General features: G+C 39.0%; 1 pseudogene; it reads left to right on the top strand.

The window, feature by feature from the left end:
- Positions 1-5,954: 5,954 nt before the first annotated feature.
- LOC121031283 (heterogeneous nuclear ribonucleoprotein A1-like) lies at positions 5,955-6,886 on the top strand (annotated as a pseudogene).
- Positions 6,887-7,818: the final 932 nt, after the last annotated feature.

Raw genomic sequence — 7,818 nt, 5'->3', positions numbered from 1 at the left:
GTTTGGGAAGACCTTTATCTCTCCTTCTATTCTAAATGACAGGCTTGCTGGATAAAGGATTCTCGGCTGCATATTTTTTCTGTCTAGCAAACTGAAAATCTCGTGCCAACTCTTTCTGGCCTGCCAAGTTTCAAAAGAGAGATCAGTCACGAGTCTTATAGGTCTCCCTTTATATGTGAGGGCACGTTTACCCCTTGCTGCTTTCAGAATTTTCTCTTTATCCTTGTATGTTGCCAGTTTCACTATGATATGTCGTGCAGAAGATCGATTCAAGTTACGTCTGAAGGGAGTTCTCTGTGCCTCTTGGATTTCAATGCCTTTTTCCTTCCCCACTTCAGGGAAGTTCTCAGCTATTATTTCTTCAAGTACCCCTTCAGCACCTTTCCCTCTCTCTTCCTCCTCTGGGATACCAATTATGCGTATATTATTTCTTTTTAGTGTATCACTTAGTTCTCTAATTTTCCCCTCATACTCCTGGATTTTTTTATCTCTCTTTTTCTCAGCTTCCTCTTTTTCCATAACTTTATCTTCTAGTTCACCTATTCTCTCCTCTGCCTCTTCAATCCGAGCTGTGGTGGTTTCCATTTTGTTATGCATTTCATTTAAAGCGTTTTTCAGCTCCTCGTGACTGTTCCTTAGTCCCTTGATCTCTGTAGCAAGAGATTCTCTGCTGTCAGCTATACTGTTTTCAAACCCAGCGATTAATTTTATGACTATTATTCTAAATTCACTTTCTGTTATATTATTTAAATCCTTTTTGATCAGCTCATTAGCTGTTGTTATTTCCTGGAGATTCTTCTGAGGGGAATTCTTCCGCTTGGTCATTTTGGATAGTCCCTGGCGTGGTGAGGACCTGCAGGGCACTTCCCCTGTGCTGTGGTGTCTAACTGGAGTTGGTGGGCGGAGCCGCAGTCAGACCTGATGTCTGCCCCCAGCCCACCGCTGGGGCCACAGTCAGACTGGTGTGTGCCTTCTCTTCCCCTCTCCTAGGGGCGGGATTCACTGTGGGGTGGGGTGGCCTGTCTGGGCTACTTGCACACTGCCAGGCTTGTGATGCTGGGGATCTGGCGTCTTAGCTGGGGTGGGTAAGCAAGGTGCACAGGGGCAGGAGGGGCAGGCTTAGCTTGCTTCTCCTTAGGTGATCCACTTCAGGAGGGGCCCTGTGGCAGCAGCAGGGAGTCAGATCCGCTGCCGGAGGTTTGGCTCCGCAGAAGCGTAGAGTTGGGTGTTTGCGCGCAGCGAGCAAGTTCCCTGGCAGGAACTGGTTCTCTTTGGGATTTTGGCTGGGGGATGGGCGGGGAAGATGGCGCTGGCGAGCGCCTTTGTTCCCCACCAAACTGAGCTCTGTCGTCCGGGGGCTCAGCAGCTTTCCTTCCCTTTGTCCTCCAGCCTTCCCGCTTTCTGAGCAGAGCTGTTAACTTATGACCTCCCAGCCGCTAAGTCGCGCTTGCTGTCGGAACACAGTCCGTCAGGCCCCTCCGCTTTTTGCAAGCCAGACTTGGGGGCTCTGTTTGGCCGGCGCGCGCCGCCCCTCCGCCCCGGCTCCCTCCCGCCAGTCCGTGGAGCGCGCACCGCCTCGCCGCCCTTCCTACCCTCTTCCGTGGGCCTCTCGTCTGCGCTTGGCTCCGGCGACTCCGTTCTGCTAATCCTCTGGTGGTTTTCTGGGTTATTTAGGCAGGTGTAGGTGGAATCTAAGTGATCAGCAGGATGCGCGGTGAGCCCAGCGTCCTCCTACGCCGCCATCTCTAAGCCACTAGGTTTCAAAAATATTCTAAATTTATTTAACCTCTTTCTTTTTTTAAAAAAAGTATTTATTTATTTTGAGAGAGAAGGTGCAAGCAGGAGAGAGGCAGAGAGAATGGGAGAGAGAATCCCAAGCAGGCTCCACACTGCCATCTTGGAGCCTAATGTAGGGCTCAAACTCAGAGACCTGAGCCAAAAATCAAGAGTCTGTTGCTTAACTGACTGAGCCACCCAGGAACCCTTATTTAACCTTTCTTGTCCTACCTTTGCTTTAACATGACAACATAAAGTTCTCCAAATGCATATAAAAAATATGCCTGTTTATCATAAGGGCTCAACAGTAATGGTGAAGGCAGAAAAAAAAAGGAACAAATGACATTTGGGAAATCTCCCCTTTGGATTCTGGGAATTAAAGGAAGGGGACATTGAGGAGTTGGCAAGACAGCAAGGCTGTCAAACAACTATGCTTCCTGGGAAGGAGTTACATTAGAAATATAGAGATACTTAGGACAGAATGGACTTTTTGCCTTGGTTCCTTAGTAAGGAGAATGGTCTCCCAAAGATGTCCCTACCCTAATCCCTGGAATCTGCAAAAATGTTACCTTACAAGGTAAAAGGGACTTTGTAGATGTGACTAAATTTTGAGATGGGGAGGTTATCCTGGATTATCTTTGTAAATCCAATGTAATGATAAGGGTCCTTACAAGTGGAGGCAGAAAGAAGAGAGCAAGAAATGTAAAAATGTTATTCTGTTGGTTTTGAAGATGGATTAAGGATCCAAGAGCTAAATAATGCAGAGAATGCAAAAAAGATAACAAAATAGATTCTCCTTAGAGCCTCCAGGACAAATCTAAACCAGCTGACACCCTGATTTTAGTGAAGTGGAACATATTTCAGACATCTGACCACTAGAATTTTAAGATAATAACTGTGTTTTTTTAAACCACTAAGTATGCAGCAATTTGTTACAGCAGCAACAGAATACCAACACAGATCTCTCCAGAACCCTGGCAAGTGACTGCAGGCCACTCTCCCACCATACTACCTTAACATTGCACAATCTTGTTTAGGCAGATGGAGTCTGAAGTTTGGCTTTCCAAGCCCCCTGCTAAATAGGGGCAGGTAATGAACCTGCCATAAGGACTCCAGAATCAAATAATCCACATGACAGCCTAGGCAGAGTATGCCAAGTTAGCTGGAAGCTTACATGATATAGCTGTGTTTCAGAGGCTTCAGCCAGAGGGACCCAAACTGAGGTCATATCAACCAAGAAGAACTCTGAACAAAGCTGACTCTACATTGAATCAGCCATGGAATCCTGCCAATGACAGAACAACCATCAGAAGCTAGGTGGAGGCTCAGGAATAAAAAAATAGTTTTTGTTTAAAAAAAAAAGGTTTTATAAAACTATAATAAAAGCAATAGTTTAAGAAGACATTAAGATACATATTTTTCTGGGCATAGGAGTTGTGATGCAGATGTTGATGACAGAAGACAGGACTTAGATTGAATTCTCTCTCTCTCTACTCCTACCTCCCCTAATAGTTATACTGATACCCATATTCCTTCTTCTAATTACCTCTACTAGTTCAAGTAAGTTCAAACATTTCTTTGTTCTATAAACCACAAACGCTATCTTTTGACTCTACATTATTAGATAAGAACATTAGCATATTCCTCATTTCCTGCACTTCTCACATTTTCTTCATCTCCTGTATTGTCACCAATACCTTTACTTTCATATCTTCTTCTACTAAACATGGTTTTCTGAGACTGATTGTAAAAAAATTAAAACTAATAACACTATATAGATAATTTTGACCCCATAAATAAGATTTTTAAGGTAGTGCCAAGTTAAAATATAAACATACTGCGTTTGAGTGTGACCCTAATTCTGAACTCCCATATTATTCAACAGAGAATATGCATTGCATCAAGTTCAAGTGAATTTCCATTTTCACCATCTATTAATTATCTTTATCATAAGTCTGGGCTGTTCTAAATTCTCATCCTGCAATTACATTTTAAAAGCTGCTGTTTATGGTTTTAGAGCTTCTCTTATTGTGTTCTAGGTTGGATCCAAAGACTGTTCTTGGTTTAGTGTCTTATTTTGCTGGGAATAAATCCTCCAGTCAAATCCTAATAAAGGTGCCTATAAGGTAAACTTAGTGAATATTACATTACTGAAAGTGCCTTTATTCTTCCTTTACATTTAATTGTTTCATTTTGGACTTGTAGGTAGAAAATTGTTTTCTTACTGATAGTTAAAGTCATCAATCCCTGTTCTCTAATGTCCAGAGCTATTGATGACACGTCTGATGCTATTCTTACTCCAGTCTTTTTGTGTTTAGTTTTTATTTGTTCATGATTTAGTTTACTTATTTTTAGTACTTTAAATTTCATTATGGACCCCTTCAGGTGTTCTCTTTAATGTTTGTTTAATTTTAATATCACAAGATGCACATTCATTACACAAGGCTCTGAGTTCACTCTTGATTTGAAGACATTTCTTTCAGATCCAGGCATTTATCTTTTTGTAATGTCTTCAACAATTCTATTTTCTCAAGTTTTCCTGTACTCTTTTTTAGAATTTCAATTACTCTGATATTTCACCTCCTGGACTGATTCCTTGAATCTCTTCCCTTTCTTCTTTTCTGTTTCTTCCATTTAAAAAAAAAAAAAAAAACTTATCATGGGTTTTCTCACCTTCATGCTCCAATGTTTATATTGGTTTATTAACCAATACAAAATATAATCACAATGTAAAATACATCAAAATAAGAAATAATTCATAAATCATAAGGGTATATGTTAATTGATTTTCACAAAATAAATACTCCTGGAAACTATCACTCTGGCCAGTGACTAGAATATATTTTCCAACCCAGAAGTCTTGATTGTGCCCCCTTCTAATCACTAACTACTCTTATGTAAATGATATTATAATTTTTAACCTCAAATATTACTTAGATCTGGCTCAGGAATTAATAAATTTGTGTCATATATTCTTTTCTATATGGTTTATTTTACTTAACATAATGTTTGTGAAATTAAACTGTTTTTTAAGTGTAGCTGTAGTTTATTAATTTTCTGATAATAAACTATTTTGCTGAATACTGTGATCAGTGCATGATTGTGAAGAAAGTACCTGAGGCCAAGAAAAGAGCCATCAAAAACACTCCTGGGGAAATATTTGCAAACAGGGCTATGAACAGTCCCTGTTCTTGATGTATACCATGGGACAGGCAAATTTCATGTCAACAGCATCGAGAAGTTAAAATGAGCTATTTTTATAAAATATGAAATTAGAGCAAATATATTTAAAAGAAATAGGTTTCAAAAAGACAAATAATTATCAAAGAAACCACATTTGTAGACAAAAAGTCAAAATTCTCTTAACAGAAAACATCTGCTAGAATATGGGAAACAAAAATTTTCTTAAACCACCTTGTAGAAAGCAAATTGGGATCTCCACTTTGAATAATAACTTGACATCATCGAATAGATTTGAAATAGCAAAAGGCTGAGTAATACTGCTCTTAGGTATAAATCTGAAAGGAACTTGGGGTCCTTTAAGATGATATGTCCTCATGACAACACAAATACGATTGAGGTCAATGCAGAGTTGTTTATAATAGAGAAAAATGAGAAAAAGTCAAAGGTTTACATTAGAAAAGTCAATTAATAAATTATTATTGAGTTAAACAACAAAATAATATATAGAAGTTAGATGTATATTTATCAACTTGGATGGATCTTAAAAATATTCTGCTAAATAAAATATAGAAAAAATATCCTTTCTGCCCGTGGGCACCACCGAGTAAGCTTCATGAAAGTCTCCCCTCCCACCTTCATCATGTCTAAGTCAGAGTCTCGCAAAGAGCCTGAACAGCTGCAGAAGTTTTACTCGGAGGTTTGAGCTTTGAAACAATTGAGGAGAGTCTGAGGAGCCATTTTGAGCAGTGGGGAAGACTTACAGACTGTGTGGTAATGAGAGATCCAAACACCAAGCTCTCCAGAGGCTTTGGGTTTGTCACCTATGCCACTGTGGAAGAGATGGATGCAGCCATGAATGCAAGGCCACACAAGGTGGATGGAAGGGTTCTAGAACCAAAGAGGGCTGTCTTGAAAGAAGATTCTCAAAAACTTGGTGCCCACTTAACTGTGAAAAAGATTTTTGTCAGTGGCATTAAAGAAGACACTGAAGAAAGAAAGAAAAAAAAGAAGACACTGAAGAACATCATCTAAGAGATTATTTTGAACAGTATGGGGAAATTGAAGTGATTGAAATCATGACTGACCAAGGAAGTGGCAAAAAGAGAGGCTTTGCTTTTGTAACATTTGATAACCATGACTCTGTAGACAAGATTGTCATTCAGAAATATCGTACTGTGAATGGCCACAACTGTGAAGTAAGGAAAGCTTTACCTAAACAAAAGATGGCTAGTGCTTCTTCCAACCAAAGAGGTTGAAGTGGTTCTGGGAACTTCAGTGGCGGTCGTGGAGGTGGTTTTGGTGGGAATGACAACTTTGGCCATGGAGGAAACTTCAGTGGGCGAGGTGACTTTGGTGGCAGTAAAGGTGGTGGTGAATATGGTGGCAGTGGGGATGGCTATAACGGATTTGGTAATGATGGAATCAACTCTGGAGGTGGTAGAAGCTATAATTATTTTGGCAGTTACAACAATCAATCTTCAAATTCTGGACCTATGAAAGGAGGAAGTTTTGGAGGCAGAAGCTCTGGCCCCTATGGTGGTAGAGGCCAATACTTTGCCCAACCAGAAACCAAGGTGGCTATGGTGGTTCCAGCGGCAGCAGTAGCTATGCAGTGGCAGAAGGTTTTAATTACTGCCAGGAAACAAAGCTTAGCAAGAGAGGAGAGCCAGAGAAGTGACAGGGAAGCTATAGGTTACAACAGATTTGTGAATTCAGCCAAGCACAGTGGTGACAGGGCCTAGCTGCTACAAAGCAGACATGTTTTAGACAATACTCATGTGTACAGGCAAAAAACTCAAGGACTGTATTTGTGACTACTTGTATAACGGGTTATTTTAGTTTCTGTTCTGTGGAAAGTGTAAAGCATTCCAACAAAGAGTTTTAATGTAGATTTTTTTTTTTTTGGCACCCATGCTGTTGATTGCTAAATGTAGTAGATCATGACGCTGAATAAATGTGTCTTTAAAAAAAAAAACAAGAAATTACATACAATTCATGGTACAATGGCTTTTAAGTAAATTAAATAAACACACACAGCTATTATATTTTCATGGACTCGTTTATATGAAGTTAAATTTAGAAAGGACTGAAAAAATATAGCAAATATATAATAGCAATTTCCCGTTCAGAAAAGGGTAAGTGAATTCTTGGGGAGGGAGGGCAGGTAAAAATTAGCTCCTCGACTTTACCTGTGATGTTTCATTTTTTTCACATAAAAAAAATTAAAGAAATAATTATAAAGAAAACTGGAAAACTGTTACTATTTGTTAATCATGTTTGAGTACATAAATTTATTTCAGAATCATCTATTTATTTGTAGCTTATCTATTACCAAAATTCTAGAACTTAAAAATTTTTTAAATTAAAAATTAATGATGTTAAAAGTCCTTTGGATTTTATTATCTATTTCATTATTTATATTTTTAATCATTCCAACCACATAGACCCAACCTTAAAATGTAAGAATGAGACATTTGTTTGAATTATGAAGTAGTCATGCAAAGGTAAATAACTTTTAAATGATATTGCAATGAATCACTTAATAATACTGAAAGTCACCCCTTCAAAGCTTAATTAGCAGCAAGGGCACTGAGAATTTTTGTCTACTCTTTGTTGAAATTATTGACAACTAATCTAGAAGAGAGATGTGTAGTAAGTAGGCAATGGAAGGTAGATGATAGAGGACTGAATCAAAAGGAAGTTATATAGTGATTTCCACATCTTTGCAGGAATGGAAAATCTGTCCTTGAGTTTGTCATGACTGTGTCCCTTCTCACTGCCTGGATAGGTTATACGTTTGTGTTTTCTAAAGCTTTTGATGGACTTTCCAGTTCTATTGTTGGAGATCACTAGAGGAAT

The sequence above is a fragment of the Herpailurus yagouaroundi genome, unplaced genomic scaffold (assembly GCF_014898765.1).
Source record: "Herpailurus yagouaroundi ecotype Mexico unplaced genomic scaffold, PumYag 141, whole genome shotgun sequence".
Lineage (NCBI taxonomy): Eukaryota > Metazoa > Chordata > Mammalia > Carnivora > Felidae > Herpailurus > Herpailurus yagouaroundi.
This window is presented reverse-complemented; position numbering and strand designations above follow the sequence as displayed.